The sequence below is a fragment of the Mustela nigripes genome, chromosome 5 (genome assembly GCF_022355385.1).
Source record: "Mustela nigripes isolate SB6536 chromosome 5, MUSNIG.SB6536, whole genome shotgun sequence".
Classification (NCBI taxonomy): Eukaryota; Metazoa; Chordata; class Mammalia; order Carnivora; family Mustelidae; genus Mustela; species Mustela nigripes.
Window position 1 is genome coordinate 46,218,148 of NC_081561.1, and position 22,194 is coordinate 46,240,341.

Below are 22,194 nucleotides of genomic sequence, written 5' to 3' on the forward strand. Positions count from 1 at the left end.
ACTGGGTGGCTCAGTGGGTTAAAGCCTCTGCCTTCGGCTCAGGTCATGATCTCAGGTCCTGGGATCGAGCCCCACATCAGGCTCTCTGCTCAGCAGGGAGCCTGCTTCCTCCTCTCTCTCTGCCTGCTTCTTTGCCTACTTGTGATCTCTGTCTGTCAAATAAATAAATAAAATCTTTTTTTTTTTAAAAGAATAATATTTGGGAATAAATTTAACAAAGGAGTTGAAAGACCTATACATGGAAAATTATAGGACACTGATGAAAGAAACTGAACAAGGAAAAAATAAATGGAAAGATATTCCATGTTAATTGATTGGATGAATTAATATTGTTAAAATGTCCATGTTACCCAAACCAACAACACCAAACAAAATTGAATACAACACCAAACAAAATCCCAATGGCATTTTTCACAGAAAGAGACCATACAATCCTAAAACTTGCAGAAAACCACATGAGATCCTGAATAGCCAAAGCAATCTTGAAAAAGAGCAAAGCGGGAGGCATTATGCTTCCTGATTTTAAGCTCTATTACAAAGTTCTGGTAATCAAAACTATCATATTGCATAAAAACAAACACAGATCAATGGAACAGAAGAGAAAACCCAGAAATACACCCACACATGTATGGTATTAATTTGTGACAAAGGAATCAAGACTACAAAATGGCATAAGTACAGTCTCTTCAATAAATACTAACAGAAACACTGAACAGCCACATGCAAAAGAATGAAACTGTAACACTATCTGACACTATACACAAAACTTATTTAAAGGAGATTAAATACTTGAATGTACCATAAAACTCTTAGAAGAAAACACTGGTGGTAAGCTCCTTGAGACTGATCTTTGCAATGATTTTATGAATATGATTCCAAAGTCAAGGGCCATAAAAACAAAAGTAAACAAATGGGACTACATAAACCTAAAAAGCTTCTGCACATCAAACAAACAACAGAAAAAATGAAAAGGCAATCTACTAAATAACAGAAGATATTTACCAATCATATATCCAATAAGGGGTTAATAGTCAAACTATATAAAAAAACTCATACAACTCTAGAGCAAAAAAAACAAAGAATCCAATAGAAAAATGACAAAAGATTGGAATAGACAGTTTTCCAAAGAAGACATACAAATGGCCGAAAAGCACATGAAAAGATGCTCAACATCACTAATAATCAAGGAAATGCAAATCAACACCATAATGAGATATTACCCCCACACCTATCAGAATGGCTATTATCAGTAAGACAAGAAATAACAAGTAGTGACAAGCATGTGGAGAAAAATGAACCTTCATGCATTGTTGGCCTAAATGTAAACTGTTGCAGCCACTTTGGATAACAGTATGGAGGTTCCTAAAAAATTAAAGGTAGGGGGCCGTTGGGTGGTTCAGTTGGTTAAGTGTCTGTCTTTGGCTCAGGTCATGATCTCAGGGTCCTGGGATCAAGCCCTGCATGGGGCTCCCTGCTCAGCGAAGAGTCTGCTTCTCCCTCTCCCTCTGCCCCTCACCCCCGACCCCACTTGTGCTCATTTTCTATCAAATAAATTAAAGTACTTTTTTAAAAATTAAATGTAAAAATACCACATAATCCAGCAATTCCACTTTCAACTATCTACCCAAGGAAAACAAAAACACTAATTCAAAAAGAATTATGTACGCTTATGCTCACTGGAGCACTATTTACAATAATCAAGATATGGAAGCAGTCTAAATCCACAAATGGGTAAACGGATAAAGAGGTGATCTACATTCAGCCATTAAAAGAATGAAATCTTGCCATTTGAGACAACATGAATGGATCTTGAAGGTATTATGCTAAGTGAAATAAATCAAAGATAAATACTGTATGATTTCACTTATATGTGGAATCTAAAAAAGAAAATAAGCAAACAAAACCCAATCTATTGACATAAAAAGCAGACTGGTGATTGCCAAAGGGGAAGGTGATGAGGGGTAGGCAAAATGGGCTGGAGGAGAGGGATCAAGAGGTATAAACTTCCAATTGTAAAATGAATGGGTCATGGATAATGCAATGTTCAGCATGGTGACTGTAATCAATAATATTGTACATTTTTTTAAAAGATTTTATTTATTTATTTTACAGAGAGAGATCACAAGTAGACAGAGAGGCAGGCAGAGAGAGAGAGGGAAGCAGGCTCCCCGCTGAGCAGAGAGGCCGATGTGAGACTCGATCCCAGGATCCTGAGATCATGACCTGAGCCAAAGGCAGCGGCTTAACCCACTGAGCCACCCAGGCGCCCTGTATTGTATGTTTTTTAAAGTCATGAATACATAATCTTAAAATTAGCCTGATAACTGACATATGGAGAAATATTTAAGCAACATTATTAAGCCATGCAAATACAAATGATGAAAACTAAGAGGAGTTATGAGAGAAACTCATTCTCTTACACTGTCCATGGCAGTGAAAATCAGAAAAACCTATAAACCAATTTGTCACCGTGTTTTAAGTATCACAAAACTAAATCTCTTTAACCCAACAGTTACTTATGGAAATTACCATAAGGCAAAATAATAAATAGGGGAAAGAATATATATATGCACATGTATACACACGCACCTTAATAAACCAAGTGGCTTGCACAGTATTATCCATAATAGCAGATGACGAAACCACGTACATTTTCAGGTAGAAAAGAATTTGACAAATTTTAGAACATCCTCATGAATTATATTATACCATCAAAATAAAAATACATTCAAATAATTAGTAATAGCATGGAAAATATGTATAATATTAAGGATTAAGGAAACAAAATTTAAATTACTTGGCACTTTTGCTAAATCAAGTGACATTCTATGTGTCTCTCTTTAGACTTTGTATTGCTTCATTGAATTATTTGTCTCTTTATGCTGAAAACACTTTTGCCCTAGTTATTTAACTTCATGTTAAATCTTGAAATATATTATTAGTAGAGGTCTTCCAATTTTCTTCAGGATTATTTTGATGTGCCAGGCCCTTTGCATTTCCTTCATAATTTAGGAGTCATCTTGTCAGTTCCTATAAGAAAGACTACTGGGTTTTTATTGTGATAACATTGAATATATAAATCAATTTGAAATAAATATTGTAATAGTATTGAGTCTCTGATCTCTGAATATATTTTCCATTTGTTTAGATCTTCTTTAATTTCTCTTAGCAATGTTTCATTGTTTCCAGTGTTTTCACTTGGTAGTAGCTTCCTACATTTTTACCATATGTGATGGTTTTAAAATATGTCCACAAACCCTTTGATACTCCTCACTTCAAGAGGTTGAGATTAAGTCCTCTTCCACTGAGTGTGGGCTAGATTTGGTGAGTTCTTTCTAATAAATAGAATATGACAGAAGTGATTATATGTAACTCCTAAGACTATGTAACACAAGGCACTTTGTAGTCTTCTTTTTGGATCTCTTGGATCACTTGTTCTGGGGAAGCCCTCTTATATATCTTAAAGACATTCTAGCAGTCCTATGAAGAGGTCTATGGCAAGGAACAAAGGCCTATTGGCAGCAAACAAGGTATTCAGACCTCTGGCCAACAGCCATGTAAGTAAGTCATGCTGGAAGTGGAGCGTAGAGCCCTTGCCAAGCCTTTAGATGATGATAGCTGGCCTACAACTTGTCTGCAATCTTGAGATACTCTGAGCCCAGAAGCACCCAGCTAAGTGACTTGTGAATTCCTGACCCCCAGAACTAGAAATCATAAATGTCATGTGTTTTAAGCTGCTACCACATTATGTAATAATTTGTTATATTACAATGATAACAAACACACCATGTATAAAAATGTAATTTTAATATGGGGGAGGGTATTTAAATATTAACATGTATTAGTATTAGTTATCTGGTTGGTGGGAATATGAACAATTTAAATATTATGTTTTACATTTCTATGTGTTAAAAATGGAAAAATAAACTATGACACACAGTCTCAAAAATTCTATCACCAATAATCAAGGAAGTTATTTTGCAAGGAAAAAAATTATAAACAACTTACTAGTCTTTAATCATACTATTTCTTTTAGTGCTTATACCTTATCATTACATAGAATTTGTAATAAAACTAAACAAAAAAATATATATATACAGCTGTATGATTTAAATTTCAACTGTCCTTACTATTTTCAGCAACCAAAGTTATAGCAAGTTTTATGGTTTTTTTTATACATGTTCTTCTTAACTTAGACAACAGGAAATTTTGTCTTTACTGATGCCCTAAAATCCACAATGGTATAATAAGCAAGATATAATATATATACATTCTATTTGATGTCTGAAGGTAAGGCAGTGTGTAAAAAAAAAAAAATGCAGTTATCTGCCTCGTGACTCAATATACTTTACTCCATTTTAAGAACATACACACTTTAAGTACAACTGAAAATTGGCTTTTTATATCTTACTGTATACATATTTTTAAAAAAAACTATCATTATAAATCCATCCAAACTTTATAACACAGTAGGCACCAGAGAAAGATGGGGGAAAAGAACTGAATGAACTAAATCAAGTTGTCCAAGATTTAGTAAACCATCTATAAATAGGGTGACTATATAATTAATCATCTATACCAAGACATTTCTGAGAGTGAAAGAGGATGATAGTAATAATTAAGCTAGAACAACTGGGGTTGTTGTAAGCTAGAATAAACTGGGCTTATGCCAAGATATATTTTCACCCTATCTTTGAAACTGGAACAACATTTATCCAGAAAGTAAGAAAATTTTTTTATCACCTCTCATCTTAAAACTCCAGGTAACTCACATCTAAGACCATATCTACAAATTTGATGATAGAATTTAGCCCATCACATTTAGATTTGCCGACTGTAATATACTTTTAATGAGACTGATCTTTTCACTATGGTTATGGGCAAGGTAACTGTCATCGAAATTAAGTACAGCCCATCTTTACAAATGAAATGTCTATGATCTTTTCAGCATTTTTTTGAAAGCTAATATCTCTGCCAGTGAATGTAATACTGAAGATTGGTACAGCACTTGAAAAGTATAATTATAGTTGTTAAATGCCATGAAATTTGAGCTAGGGAAGTGAGTAATCTTGTGAGTGCAGATGCTGTAAATGTGATCAAACTCGGGAAGTTAGAAAAGGTAATACATCTTTCACGAGAAAAGGTGGTACATCTTAAGAAAGCCAAATACAAACACAGATATGGTTCTAATAAATTAACACACACACTCAACACACACACGCATTTATCACTGTTTCCCATGGAAAATATTATTTAAAATGCCATCTGGTTTGGATACAGTACAATTTCACTTCCACTGCCTGAGACACTTTCTCTTCTAATACAGATTTTTGAACTGTTTAATCTATTATCTAAAGTTCACAGTCAGTTTCATCTAGTTTAATTCAATTATGAGAAGTCATGGTTCTATTTTATATTTAGCAACTTAAACATTTTGAAACTATTTAAAAACTATTCTTGGAGGGTTGCAATAGTTTTCAATTGGCAAGTGCATTGAAATGCCTTTTAGGTATCATTCAGATTACTATTTTGGTTCTGCCATCTTCCAGAAGGGCACTGAAATGTGAAAATGCAGATTAAATCTGAAAATATGATCATGGCACAAATAATCTTCTTTTCAGGAAAGGAACTACAATCTCCTTCTTCAACAGGAGATTGGTAAGGGTTAAAATGGTGACTATTATGGGCAGATTAGATTGTATTCAAGGTTTTTATTTTTCTTTTTATTTCATCCAGAGTCATGCTAAACATAGAGGGCTCAATCAATCTCAGAAAGAATCTACTTTAGATTTCCTTCAAATATAAAATTCATTAAGTGACATTCCAGCCACTTAAAGTGGGTTAGTGAAGTTGTTAAAGTAGGGCTCACCCTTTCTGAAGGAAATGAAATAAGAAGCAGAGAGAGAAGGCAAGTTTCCAGAGCAGAGCTTTCCAAAGTATTTTCCACAGAATACTGATTGCTTAAGATGCTTTATGAAAAAGTAGATGTGCGCATTCTAGAAATACCGCATATCTCAACTTTCTCTAAGAGATTTACATTGCAGATTTGCATGGCAAGTACCTCCAAAATTCTGCATCAAGAAAATCTGCTTCATTTTCTTTAATTCTATGTTTAGCAAACTTAATTTAATTAAGCAATGCTGATAACAGGTTCTATGGAGCGTGAAATTTTTATAATTTAGGAGCCATCTTTACAAAAATAATACAAAATAAAATATAAAATTAATGACATAGTGTATGTATGTGTGTATATATATATATATATATATATATATATATATATATATATTCAGAAATCTCTTTAAAGTTCTTGGTGATTTATAGCTCTTTTCTTCTGATCTCTCTGCAGGCAATATACCAGAAATGTTTTGTTCCCGGTGGTAACCTTTTTTCTCCTCCCAACTGGAACCCTAAGAACTCTCAGCAACTTCCTATATTCTCATCGGTGTGTACAAGTAAAGGGTTTGAAGCTTAAACTTCATTACCTTAATAGCAAATTTAACTCTATGACAAGGTAACAAAATGAGGTTCCTGGACCTAACTCCAATGTATATGTTGGGAGGGAAGTGGGGGTGGGGTGTTTCCCATGTAACACCACGCATTTCTCAGATACCAGCAGGATGTCTGAGGATTCAACTCAATTCTGACACTATCTATCAAGAGATAGCATCAGATTCCACAGATTGAGAATTTAGTCCTGCAAAACTGCCTTCCCCCACCCCCAACTTCAGATGCCAGTTACAGGCCCAGGCTGTTTCTTTCTACCAACTGAATACAGACTAGAGGTTCCAAAGACCTCCTCCAATTCAGGATGCCAGTCCTAAGTCCAAGTTCAACAGGCTATAAATCAGAGCTTCCCACAGTCCTTCCCTGGGTTCCATTCATTTGCTAGAGCGGCTCTCAGAACTCGGGCAATCTGTCTACTTAACAGATTGCTGGTTTAATATAAAAAGACAACTCAGGAAGAGATTCATAAGGAAAGACATGAGAAAGAGGCCCAGAGCATCCATGCTCTCTCTAGTTGTGCCACTCTCCCCGAATATCCCTGTGTTCACAAACCTGGAGTTCTCTGAACCCTGTCCTTTTGGGGTTTTAAGGAGGCTTCGTTACACAGTAATGGTTGATTAAATTACTGGCCACTGGCATCAATTCAGTCTCCACACCCTCTTCCTTGGTGGGAAGGTGGCAGGTTACTAAAGTTCCAACCCTCTGGGCACCTGGGTGGCTCAGCTGACGGAGTGCCTGACTCTTGATCCCAGCTCAGGTCTTGATCTTAGAGTCTGAGTTCAAGCCTCACATTGGGCTCTATACTGGGCATCAAGCCTACTTTAAAAACTTAAAAATAGGGGGGCGCGGAGTCAAGATGGCGGGGAAGTAGCAGGCTGAGACTACTTCAGCTAGCCAGAGATCAGCTAGATAGCTTATCTAAAGATTGCAAACACCTGAAAATCCATCGGCAGATCGAAGAGAAGAAGAACAGCAATTCTGGAAACAGAAAAACAACCACTTTCTGAAAGGTAGGACCGGAGGAGAAGTGAATCCAAAGCGACGGGAAGATAGACCCTGGGGGGAGGGGCCGGCTCCCAGCAAGCGGCAGAGCAACGGCGCACAAAATCAGGACTTTTAAGTCTGTTCCGCTGAGGGACATCACTCCAGAGGCTAAACCGAGGCGAAGCCCACGCGGGGTCAGCGTGGCCTCAGGTCCCGCAGGGTCACAGAAGGATCGGGGGTGTCTGAGTGTCGCAGAGCTTGCGGGTATTGGAACGGGAAAGCCGGCTACAGAGACAGAGCCAACAGTAAGCTCACAACTCGGTGTTACCTTGAACCGGTGGCAGGCTCGGTGAGCTCGGAGCGCAGCCGGAGGTCAGTCAGATGGGAGTAACTGGGCGCTGTTCTCTGGGGGCGCACTGAGGAGTGGGGCCCTGGGCTCTCGGCTCCTCCGGGCCGGAGACCAGGAGGCCGCCATTTGTATTCCCATCCTCCAGAACTCTACGGAAAGCGCTCAGGGAACAAAAGCTCTTGAAAGCAAACCCGAGCAGATTACTCACCCTGGCCCCTGATAAGGGCGGTGTAATTCCGTTGGGGCAAAGACACTTGAGAATCACTACAACAGGCCCCTCCCCCAGAAGATCAACAAGAAATCCAGCCGAGACCAAGTTCACCTACCAAGGAGTGCGATTTCAATACCAAGGAGAGCAGCAGAATTCCAGAGGAGGAGAAAGGAAAGCACAGAACTCATGGCTTTTTCCCTGTGATTATTTTTAGTCTTGTAGCTAATTTGATTTTTTTCTATTTCATTTTTGGTTTTTTTTTCTCGCCTTCTGGTAAATTTTTTTTTAACTTTTACCTTTTTCTTTTTTAACATTTTTTAACTAGTTTATCCAATATATATATATATTTTCTTTTTTATATTTTTCTTATTTGTTTTCTTTTTTTTAATTCTTTTTTTTTTCTTTCTTCCTTTTTGAACCTCTTTTTATCCCCTTTCTACCCGCTCACGATTTGGGATCTCTTCTAATTTGGTTAAAGCATATTTTCCTGGGGTTGTTGCCACCCTTTTAGTATTTTACTTGCCCCTTCATATACTCTTAGCTGGACAAAAACGACAAGACGGAAAAAATCACCATAAAAAAAAGAACAAGAGGCAGTACCGAAGGCTAGGGACCTAATCAATACAGACATTGGTAATATGTCAGATCTAGAGTTCAGAATGACAATTCTCAAGTTTCTAGCCGGGCTCGAAAAAGGCATGGAAGATATTAGAGAAACCCTCTCAGGAGATATAAAAGCCCTTTCTGGAGAAATAAAAGAACTAAAATCTAACCAAGTTGAAATCAAAAAAGCTATTAATGAGGTGCAATCAAAAATGGAGGCTCTCACTGCTAGGATAAATGAGGCAGAAGAAAGAATTAGTGATATAGAAGACCAAATGACAGAGAATAAAGAAGCTGAGCAAAAGAGGGACAAACAGCTACTGGACCACGAGGGGAGAATTCGAGAGATAAGTGACACCATTAGAAGAAACAACATTAGAATAATTGGGATTCCAGAAGAAGAAGAAAGAGAGAGGGGAGCAGAAGGTATACTGGAGAGAATTATTGGGGAGAATTTCCCCAATATGGCAAAGGAAACGAGCATCAAAATTCAGTAGGTTCAGACAATGCCCCTCAAAATCAATAAGAATAGGCCCACACCCTGTCACCTAATAGTAAAATTTACAAGTCTCAGTGACAAAGAGAAAATCCTGAAAGCAGCCCGGGAAAAGAAGTCTGTAACATACAATGGTAAAAATATTAGATTGGCAGCTGACTTATCCACAGAGACCTGGCAGGCCAGAAAGACCTGGCAATATATTTTCAGAGCACTAAATGAGAAAAACATGCATCAAGAATACTATATCCAGCTAGGCTATCATTGAAAATAGAAGGAGAGATTAAAAGCTTCCAGGACAAACAAAAACTGAAAGAATTTGTTGGGGCGCCTGGGTGGCTCAGTGGGTTAAGCCGCTGCCTTCGGCTCAGGTCATGATCTCTGGGTCCTGGGATCAAGAAACGCATAGGGCTTTCTGCTCAGCAGGGAGCCTGCTTCCCTCTCTCTATCTGCCTGCCTCTCTGTCTACTGTGATCTCTGTCTGTCAAATAAACAAATTTTAAAAATCTTTTAAAAAAATTAAAAAAAAAACTGAAAGAATTTGTAAACACCAAACCATCTCTGCAGGAAATATTGAAAGGGGTCCTCTAAGCAAAGAGAGAGCCTACAAGTGGTAGATCAGAAAGGAACAGAGACCATATACAGTAACAGTCACCTTACAGGCAATACAATGGCACTAAATTCATATCTCTCAATAGTTACCCTGAATGTGAATGGGCTAAATGCCCCTGTCAAAAGACACAGGGTATCAGAATGGATAAAAAAACAAAATCCATCTATATGTTGCCTCCAAGAAACCCATTTTAAGCCCGAAGACACCTCCAGATTTAAAGTGAGGGGGTGGAAAAGAATTTACCATGCTAATGGACATCAGAAGAAAGCAGGAGTGGCAATCCTTATATCAGATCAATTAGATTTTAAGCCAAAGACCTTAATAAGAGATGAGGAAGGACACTATATCATGCTCAAAGGGTCTGTCCAACAAGAAGATTTAACAATTTTAAATATCTATGCCCCCAATGTGGGAGCAGCCAACTATATAAACCAATTAATAACAAAATCAAAGAAACACATCAACAATAATACAATAATAGTAGGGGACTTTAACACTCCCCTCACTGAAATGGACAGATCATCCAAGCAAAAGATCATCAAGGAAATAAAGGCCTTAAACGACACACTGGACCAGATGGACATCACAGATATATTCAGAACATTTCATCCCAAAGCAACAGAATACACATTCTTCTCTAGTGCACATGGAACATTCTCCAGAATAGATCACATCCTCGGTCCTAAATCAGGACTCAACCAGTATCAAAAGATTGGGATCATTCCCTGCATATTTTCAGACCACAATGCTCTAAAGCTAGAACTCAACCACAAAAGAAAGTTTGAAAAGAACCCAAATACATGGAGACTAAACAGCATCCTTCTAAAGAATGAATGGGTCAACCGGGAAATTAAAGAAGAATTGAAAAAAATCATGGAAACAAATGATAATGAAAATACAACGGTTCAAAATCTGTGGGACACAACAAAGGCAGTCCTGAGAGGAAAATATATAGCGGTACAAGCCTTTCTCAAGAAACAAGAAAGGTCTCAGGTACACAACCTAACCCTACACCTAAAGGAGCTGGAGAAAGAACAAGAAAGAAACCCTAAGCCAAGTAGGAGAAGAGAAATCATAAAGATCAGAGCAGAAATCAATGAAATAGAAACCAAAAAGACAATAGAGCAAATCAACGAAACTAGGAGCTGGTTCTTTGAAAGAATTAATAAAATTGATAAACCCCTGGCCAGACTTATCAAAAAGAAAAGAGAAAGGACCCAAATAAATAAAATCATGAATGAAAGAGGAGAGATCACAACTAACACCAAAAAATACAAACTATTATAAGAACATACCATGAGCAACTATACGCCAACAAATTTGACAATCTGGAAGAAATGGATGCATTCCTAGAAACATATAAACTACCACAACTGAACCAGGAAGAAGTAGAAAGCCTGAACAGACCCATAACCAGTAAGGAGATTGAGACAGTCATTAAAAATCTCCAAACAAACAAAAGCCCAGGGCCAGACGGCTTCCCGGGGGAATTCTACCAAACATTTAAAGAAGAACTGATTCCTATTCTCCTGAAACTGTTCCAAAAAATAGAAATGGAAGGAAAACTTCCAAACTCATTCTATGAGGCCAGCATCACCTTGATCCCAAAACCAGACAAGGATCCCACCAAAAAAGAGAGCTATAGACCAATATCCTTGATGAACACAGATGCGAAAATACTCAACAAAATACTAGCCAATAGGATTCAACAGTACATTAAAAGCATTATTCACCACGACCAAGTGGGATTTATTCCAGGGCTGCAAGGTTGGTTCAACATCCGCAAATCAGTCAATGTGATACAACACATCAATAAAAGAAAGAACAAGAACCATATGATACTCTCAATAGATGCTGAAAAAGCATTTGACAAAGTACAGCATCCCTTCCTGATCAAAACTCTTCAAAGTGTAGGGATAGAGGGCACATACCTCAATATCATCAAAGCCATCTATGAAAAACCCACCGCAAATATCATTCTCAATGGAGAAAAACTGAAAGCTTTTCCGCTAAGGTCAGGAACACGGCAGGGATGTCCATTATCACCACTGCTATTCAACATAGTACTAGAGGTCCTAGCCTCAGCAATCAGACAACAAAAGGAAATTAAAGGCATCCAAATAGGCAAAGAAGAAGTCAAATTATCACTCTTTGCAGATGATATGATACTATTTGTGGAAAACCCAAAAGACTCCACTCCAAAACTGCTAGAACTTATACAGGAATTCAGTAAAGTGTCAGGATATAAAATCAATGCACAGAAATCAGTTGCATTTCTCTACACCAACAACAAGACAGAAGAAAGAGAAATTAAGGAGTCAATCCCATTTACAATTGCACCCAAAACCATAAGATACCTAGGTATAAACCTTACCAAAGAGGCACAGAATCTATACTCAGAAAACTATAAAGTACTCATGAAAGAAATGGAGGAAGACACAAAGAAATGGAAAAATGTTCCATGCTCCTGGATTGGAAGAATAAATATTGTGAAAATGTCTATGCTACCTAAAGCAATCTACATATTTAATGCAATTCCTATCCAAGTACCATCCATCTTTTTCAAAGAAATGGAACAAACAATTCTAAAATTTATATGGAACCAGAAAAGACCTCGAATAGCCAAAGGGATATTGAAAAAGAAAGCCAACATTGGTGGCATCACAATTCCGGACTTCAAGCTCTATTACAAAGCTGTCATCATCAAGATAGCATGGTACTGGCACAAAAACAGACACACAGATCAATGGAAAATAATAGAGAGCCCAGAAATAGACCCTCAACTCTACAGTCAACTAATCTTTGACAAAGCAGGAAAGAATGTCCAATGGAAAAAAGACAGCCTCTTCAATAAATGGTGCTGGGAAAATTGGACAGCCACATGCAGAAAAATGAAATTGGACCATTTCCTTACACCACACACAAAAATAGACTCAAAATGGATGAAGGACTTCAATGTGCGAAAGGAATCCATCAAAATCCTTGAGGAGAACACAGGCAGCAACCTCTTCGACCTCAGCTGCAGCAACATCTTCCTAGGAACAACGCCAAAGGCAAGGGAAGCAAGGGAAAAAATGAACTATTGGGATTTCATCAAGATCAAAAGCTTTTGCACAGCAAAGGAAACAGTTAACAAAATCAAAAGACAACTGACAGAATGGGAGAAGATATTTGCAAACGACATATCAGATAAAGGACTAGTGTCCAGAATCTATAAAGAACTGAGCAAACTCAACACCCAAAGAACAAATAATCTAATCAAGAAATGGGCTGAGGACATGAACAGACATTTCTGCAAAGAAGACATCCAGATGGCCAACAGACACATGAAAAAGTGCTCCATATCACTCGGCATCAGGGAAATACAAATCAAAACCACAATGAGGTATCACCTCACACCAGTCAGAATGGCTAAAATAACAAGTCAGGAAATGACAGATGCTGGCGAGGATGCGGAGAAAGGGGAACCCTCCTACACTGTTGGTGGGAATGCAAGCTGGTGCAGCCACTCTGGAAAACAGCATGGAGGTTCCTCAAAATGTTGAAAATAGAACTGCCCTATGACCCAGCAATTGCACTATTGGGTATTTACCCTAAAGATACAAACGTAATGATCCAAAGGGGCACATGCACCCGAATGTTTATAGCAGCAATGTCCACAATAGCCAAACTATGGAAAGAACCTAGATGTCCATCAACAGATGAATGGATCAAGAAGATGTGGTATATACACATAATGGAATACTATGCAGCCATCAAAAGAAATGAAATCTTGCCATTTGCGACAACATGGATGGAACTAGAGCGTATCATGCTTAGCGAAATAAGTCAAGCAGAGAAAGACATCTATCATATTATCTCCCTGATATGAGGAAGTGGTGATGCAACATGGGGGCTTAAGTGGGTAGGAGAAGAATAAATGAAACAAGATGGGATTGGGAGGGAGACAAACCATAAGTGACTCTTAATCTCACAAACAAACTGAGGGTTGCTGGCGGCCGGGGTTTGGGAGAAGGGGGTGGGATTATGGACATTGGGGAGGGTATGTGCTTTGGTGAGTGCTGTGAAGTGTGTAAACCTGGTGATTCACAGACCTGTACCCCTGGGGATAAAAATATATGTTTATAAAAATTAAAAAATTAAAAAAAATTTAAAATAAAGTTCCATTTATACAATGGAATATTTCACAGCCATCAGAAGGGACGAAAACCCAACTTTTGTATCAACATGAACGGGGCTGGAGGAGATTATACTGAGTGAAATAAGTCAAAGAGAGAAAGTCAATTATCATATAGTTTCACTTACTTGTGGCGCATAAAGAGTAACATGGAAGACTTTGGGAGAATGAAAGGAAAAGCCAAGTAGGGTAAATCGGTGGGGGAGACGAAGCATGAGAGACTGTGGACTATGAGAAACAAACTGAGGGTTTTGGAGGGGAGGGGGTGTGGGGATGGGCAAGCCTGGTGGTAGGTATTAAGGAGGGCACGTATTGCATGGAGCACTGGGTGCGATGCATAAACAATGAATTTTGGAACACTGAAAAATTCAATACAATACAATACAATAAAAATAAAGTTCCAAACCTCTAATCACAAGGTTGGTTCCTCTGGCAACTAGCCTCCTTACCTAAGGGGTTTTCAAAAGTCACCTCACTAGCACAACGAAAGATACTTTTGTTGTTCTTATCACAGGAAATTATAAGGGTTTTAGGAGTTCTCTTCCAGGAACAGGTGGAAGACCAATTATGTATTTATTATAAATAATAATCTCACAATAACCCTTTTAAATCTGGTTAAAAGAATGGTTTGGGGGGCATGTTCTAGAAAATGCCAATATATATAGTTTGATCTATGTTTACACCTTAAAAGAGTTGGAACTAAGCAGTATTTACAATAGATGGTTGTAGTGCTATGAAGAAAATTAATTTAGGGAAGGGAGATAGAGTGCCAACAAGGAGACCAAAAATTTAAAAGAAGGTGGTCAGGGAATGCCTTCCTGAGAAAGTGAACTGGAAGAGAAATCTGAGAACAGGAGGGTGACCTCCAAGCTGAGTTAGGAAAGACCAATATTTTGTCCTGCCAAGTGAGGACTGTTGTTCTGAATAGGACAATAGACGGAGCAGCAAGTAGGGACAAGGGAGCCTTTATTTAGGTATAAGAAATTGTGCTCATGGGACTGTTCTTATAGGTGAGGGTACATTTATGATACAGAAGATGGGGGGGGGAATTGTTCAATCTCACTGCCACTGTTTCAAAGATGTTTGAATGTCCAAAAATCATCATAGTTTTTTGATTCAGTAAAATTTATTATTTTTTTGTTATTTAGTTTTATTCAAAAGAATGTATTTCCCTATTCATAAAATTAAATAACCACACCACCACCAGCAAATCTGTAGAGTCATATTGATGGTGGAGAGTTTGATGAGGGAACAAGTTAGCTGAGGATAAAGCAAAAGCTGGCACCCTACACCCCTCCCCCCATGTGATATGTGTGACATTTCTCAGGCACTCCTGGCTAGCCTAAAGGAAGAACAAATGATTAAGTCATAGAGAGCACAGTCTTGCAGAACAGAAGTCTCCCTCAGTTTGCAAATGCCTTAATGATGTACAAGGAAGAAGCTTCTTATTAATAGCTCAACTTCCAGAGACCTATCATTTAGTTTCCTAGAGCCCTAACATCACCCTCCCCTACATGAAATTGAGGGAGGCTGAGGCAAAAGGAAATGTGAACAAAATTGAATTTCTTTGGAGCCTGCAGCCCATTGACAAGGACTGTGTAGGAGGAATGTAACATTCCTCCAGGAAACTCCCAATTGTCTTCGTGCTAGTGCCTCATTGGAGGGAAAAGCAGTCTTGGGTTGACAATAACCAGGCCTCCAGTATCGTGAGAGTCTTCATACTCTTTCTGGACACCCCCTTTGTCCTCACCTCCCTAACTCCTGAGTATATTATCAGCCATTCCTTGGGATTACAGTGTGGCAGCTCTTTCTGCTCATGGGTCCTGTCCCTGTCCTTTAATAAAACCAAAAATGTCTCAAAAATTCTTTCTTGGTCATCGGCTCCGGACCTCACCCCACCAAACCTCACAAATATTCCAAAACCCCATCAAATTCACTGGACATTCCTAAAGTCCCAAAGATCATAAAGGGGAAAAAAAGGAAAAGAAAAGTACTCAAAACAAATCCAAAACCCATAATGAGTTTGAGGAGAAACATCACATGAATTTCTGTCTTCTCTCATTGTCAGCAGCAGATTAATTTCAGCAGGACCAAGTACAATTTAAGTAAATCCCTCATACCAACTCCAGCCCCTTAACTGTACCCTGTCAGCAACAATGAGCACACTGGAATCCTAAAAAAAGAACAAGACCTTTTAAAGTGCAGTGTACTCCTGGAGGGCAGTATAAGAGAAAAATGATCTCTTAGTCCTTTTTCCTTCATTTCATCCCCATCTGGCAGTATGCTCCAGCACCCACTGGAAGAACTGGCCTGAGGAGCTCAGCACCTTGGTGGCTCAGAGGGAAGGCAGATATACACACAGAGATGTACACAATATAGAGGGTTGGTGTTTGTGAGATTAAGAAGGCCTCTCCCAGTTATTTGTATCTCCCAGGAGGCAGACTGCTCTGTGGACACATGGCTGGGTGGGTGAACTATGTCTTTGTTAGAACAAGAGGGAGACTTGTCCTTTAGCAAGACACAACCTGGAACTCAGGCAGACAGCCTATTGAGCAGAATGTCCATCTCCACTCACACCCTCAGGTGGGTTTTCTCATGCAATGCTCAAGTTGTTCAACCATATGCAGTGGTCCTGCCTAACTGAAAATATAAAGCCCCATTCTTTAGATCCAAGAAACACCCTGAATAGTGCTAAGAAGATAAACAGCACAGGGAAAACCCTTCTGTTTCATTTTGGAGCAAATTCTTCCCATAATTAAAGGAAAACAACTCCAGAGAGACTGATAAATTTTTAAAAATCAAAGGAAAACAAAACAATACAAAAACACCAACATAAAAAAATAACGCAGAAGAAAAATGAAGAATATACATTATAAAATTCACCTCTATTATAAAAGAACATGTTAGACGACAATTCTTTTACATTCACAATTAAATTAAGAAAACACAAAAGATGCACTGGGAAGACAACATACTGAGAAGTGAACAGTGTGACAGAAATAATCCTTAATAACATTATAAGCAGTACATAGTAGAAGTTACATGTAGAGAATGGAATTCATGATGAGCAGAATTTCTGAAAATTTATCAACACATATCTTAAGAAAATGACTAGCTCTTCAGAAATTCATAGTTAGAAAGTCAACCTGGTAGGGTTACTGGATGTTGTAGAGTATCCATGTAAGGTTTGTGTGTATGAATTTTCTGAAGCAATGTTCCTCCGATGGCAGCAGATCCATCCCATGTGTTCTTAATTTTTTTTGCAATTTAAATCAAAACCTAGTAAAGTCATTTTAAAATTTTGACTGAAGAATTTTCAATTTTACCTAGAAAGATAATTATGATAATAGGCACAGACAACATGAAAAAGAGAACCAAAAAGGAAATCTTCCCTATAGAGGAAGGAAAAACAAAATATGTGAAATTAAAACACCATTGTACTAGTGCATATAGATCAAAAAGATAAAACAAATACTAGGAAAAGACATTTATGTGGCAGAATTCAGTGATGGTCAACTAGTGAAAACAATAGAAGCAGGGCTTGAAGGTCCGACAAGCCATTTAGGAGAAAAGCTGGTTGGAAAACATTGTCTCATTTGACACCAAAATAAATATGAAATGAACAAAATAATTAAATGTGAAAAAAGAAAAACAACAGTATAATAATGTTTAGGTGCATATTTTTATAATTCTGAAGTCAAAGCACTTGAGAGGTATGAACCTAAATTAAAACACCCTAAGTAAAAATGTTTATGAGTTGTCCACCTCAAAATTTTTACTAGCGTGAATAAGGTTAAAATCCAAACCAAATAATTAAAGAAAATTTATAACCAATTCTTTAAAATTTGTTCAAAAATTCTTATATATAAATCCTATTTATGAGTATGAGAAATATCACCATGTGTACAAGGGCAAGAAAAGACTGAAATACAAATAGCAGTAAACATAAATATATGTAATACTCTATTGGTAACCAACAGTGTTAATTTAAGTACCAATGAAGTCAGATGACAAATATCAAAAAGTATGATAGTAGTAGCTGTTGGTAAGGATATATGAACACAGGAACTATCATATACTATTGAGTTCAAAGTATAAATTAATAAACATTTCTGGACACAAATCAAAAATTTCAAATATAGATAACTTTAGATGTAGAGTTGCATTTTTAGAAAATTATTATAAAGAAAAAATAGGGGGCACCTGGGTGGCTCAGTGGGTTAAGCCTCTGCCTTCGGCTCAGGTCATGATCCCAGACTCCTGGGATGGAGCTCCACACCAGGCTCTCTGCTCTCTGCTCGGTGGGGAGCCTGCTTCCTCCTCTCTCTCTGCTGTCTCTCTGCCTACTTGTGATCTCTGTCAGTCAAATAAATAAGTAAAACCTTTAAAAAAAAATAGGTAAGTTGCATAAAAGGCATAAACAAGGATATTTTTGGAATACTATTCACAGTGAATAATTAGAAACAATGCAAAAATCTACCAATATAGGTACAGCATAACAAATTTTATACCACAGAACAGTTACAAATGATAACATAAATCATTTATTTATCACCATAGAGAATTGTCTGTATCATTAAGGAAGAATTAGGAAGAATTTAGGTTATAATTTGTATTCCTATGCTAGTGTGTGAATGCACATGAACACCATTATTTCTCTCAGTAATAAACTAACACATTTGTTTCTTGTTCCATCAACTATAGACAATATCTCTTGGATTTCTTACAATGATGGTATGTGCCACCTTTCTTTCACCTTTCCCCCCACTTTCCACCTCACGACTTCTGTCACCTATACTTTTACTTTATCAAGGATGACAGTATTTATGTCCTGTTTTTTAACTACAATCAATGATTTCACATTTTGTGTTTACTGAAAAACAATAGTTCTTGTATTATTATGTACTTTGTAATTACAGGCTGTGCTGTGAACAATAATTCAAAATGATAAAACTGCAAGCACTATATTACTGTTTTTCCTGGAGTAACTAATGCCTTTTTAAATTGCCTTTTTTCCCCCATGCCCTTATCATACCTGTAGTTTCCTGTGAGACTGTCTTTTATAGAAACTCCCTCCCACCCCTCCCAACACAGAATTCGATTCCCTGCTGGCATCCTCGATCCTTGCATGCCACCCTGAGCGGCTCTTCTCTAGATGTGCAAAACCATGCTCTTCCTGGAACTTCAGGTCTCTGCTCTTCTGGATTATAGCACCTCTTTCTGGTTTCCCTTTCTCTTTATTTTTTGGAATATGTCTTCAATTAACTTCCTAAGAAAAGGTGCTTAGGAAGTAAAGCTAATGAATCCTTGAATGTATGATATATATAGTCAATTAGCTCTCAGATTTTATTTATTCTTTGGGTATGCATTTTTTCATTCCTTCATAATTTTGAAAGCATTTTTACTGAGAGACTGAATATACAAATGGACAATGGCCACACCATATACAAAAAGAGAACTCTGATCAACAATCTGCAGCAACCAGACTAGGAAACCAATTCACTGTCTACGGTAATTGGTCCAAGAAGCCAATCTACTTGGAAGAAGTCAGATCATGATCTCCAACAAACAATAAACCTGGGAAAAAATGGCCCAGTACAACCAGAACTTGATTAGTAATTGACAGCTTCTCTAAATTTTTATTCCCACTTTGTTTAGTACCAACCAAAAAAAAAAAAACAAAAAAAAAAAACAACTATTCACCCCCCCAACCATTCACATAAGAGGCCTGGCTTCTACTTAGCCTGTCTACACCTTCCCCATGCCAACAGCCTCCAATCAGAGCATATCTGAAGCCTTTCTTTTTTTCCACTATAGAGCTTTCCCACTTCTTTGCCTGCCTTTGAGTTTCTGCCAGGTGATAGTAGCTAATTTCCTTATTATAAAAATCTCTGTATAAATACCCTTTCTTTATTCTCATCTGAGTGGTCTTTGTTTACTTCTACATTGCACAGATTTCTAGAGTCCAAGGCTGATAAGAGGCCTGATGACAGTGTGACTTTTTAAAAAAATAATAGCTTTTTTGGGATGTGATGTACACACAACATACAAGTCACCCACTTAAAGTGTATAATTCAGTGGCTTTAAGCATAGTCATAGAACCATGCAACCATCCCCACAAAATTGTATTTTCGTATCCTTCCTGTACCTACTAAACACTCTTTGTTTTCCCCCAACCTCATACCCTTAGGCAATCACTAACCTATTTTCTATCTCAATAGATTTGCCTATTCTCATCACACCTGGTTATATAATTTAAAAGGAGTGTTAAATATGAAATCTGTGACTGACTTCTCACACTCAGCATACTATTTCCAAGGTTCATCCATATTGTGACATGTAGCAGTACTTCATTCCTTTTCATGGCCAGATAATATTCCATTGTATGGGAATGCTACATTTTATCCATTCATTAGTTGGGTTGTTGTTTCCATTTTGGGCTTATTATGAACAATTTCATTATGAACATTCAAACAAAACTTTTTGTGTGGTATTTCTTTTCATTTCTTTTGACTATATACCTAGGGGTAGGAATGTTAGGTCATATATTGGTAACTCTGTTTAACCTTTTGAGAAACTATCCCACTGTTTTCCAAAATGGTATACCATTCTGCATTCCCAACAGGAATATATGAGGGTTTCAATTCATCCATAGTCTCAACAACACTTATTATCTGTCTTTTTAATCAAAGACACAGTAGTGGGTGTTAACTGGTATTTCATTGTGGTTTTGATTTAGAATTCCTGAAGGCTAATGATGCTAAACATCTTTTCACATGCTTTTTGGTCATTTGTTTATCTTTTTGAGAGATTTGTTAAAATCCTTTGTCCATTTTTAATTTGGATTGTCTTTTTATTGTTGAATTGTAAGGTAACCTGCTTTTTAACTTTGTTGTCTTCTTTCTGAAAATTTTAGCGTTTTCTCTTTATCTCTGGTACTCTGAATTTTCACAAGAACATGTCTAGAAATGTCTTTTCTTCATTTTGCTGGGTACATGGAAAACCTTCCAATATGAAAACTTACACTTTAGCACAGGATTGCCTCTTCTATTATTTCTTTGATCATACACTGTCCCCTGTTTTCTCTTCCAGGAACTTCTACTATTTAGGCAACAAACCTTGCATTGGTCCTTATACCTTTAATTTTTATTTTTCATTACTTCTGTTTCCTGTTTTCTGTTCTTTTTATTCTATTTCCAGGAAATATGTATGATTTTTTTAATTTATTCTTCTTATTTTTCCATCAATTACATTATGTGTTCCTTTTTTTACAGCATACTATTATCACTTAACAAATGTAGTATCTCTCTAAAGTATCTCTAAAGATACTAGGAACAGAGACAATTTTAAAGTCCTCTTCCATTCCCTGGATTAACTATTCCCTCTCTGGTCATTGTGGCAAATATTAACCTGGCTCTTTCTTTGACATTCCTCATTTGTCTGGTCATCCTTCACTGTCTGTTTGAATATAAGGTTAAGTCAATAGAAAATCGAGCTGAGTTCTTTGCATTGATGAGCAAGTCGGCCAACTTGCAGGTTTCATCTTATGTGGAACCTGTAGCAAGTCAGCAACTATGAATGGCTGAAACATTGAAGACTTCACTCTAAGAGGCTAATTTCTACAGAAACTATCCTAATTTTACCAGTCTTTTTCAATCCTGTAGATAAGAAGTCGCTTTTTATTTTACCTATTATAGTAAATATACACACTCCAATAAAACGTACCATTTTAACCATTTCTAACTGTACAGTTCAGTGGTATTAAGTACATTCACCTAAAGTGGTGTGCAATCATCACCACTATCCACCTACAAATCTTTTTCACCATCCCATACTAAAACTCTGTACCCATTAACAAGTTTCCATTCCCCCATCTCTCAAGCTCCTGTTAACTACTGTTCTATTTTCTGTGTCCATTTTTATTTAATTTTTACTTTTTTTTTTGGAGGAATTTTTGGCTTTGAGGTTTGTGTCCAAAGGAAAAGAAGATGTGTGAGAAGTATTATCTAGTTATAGGTTTTTTACCTTTTTTTAAAGTGACTTTCACCATTAACCCCTTGTTTTTAAGATTACACTCATTTTTTGACTATTCTATCTGTAGATCACAAGTTGTATACAACTCTTTGGATTTGTAAGGTACCCCTCTTGGCATTTTCTTTTCTTTTCTTTTTTCTTAAGATTTTATTTATTTGACAGAGAGATACGGTGAGAGAGGGAACACAAGCAGGGGGAGTGGGAGAGGGAGAAGCAGGTT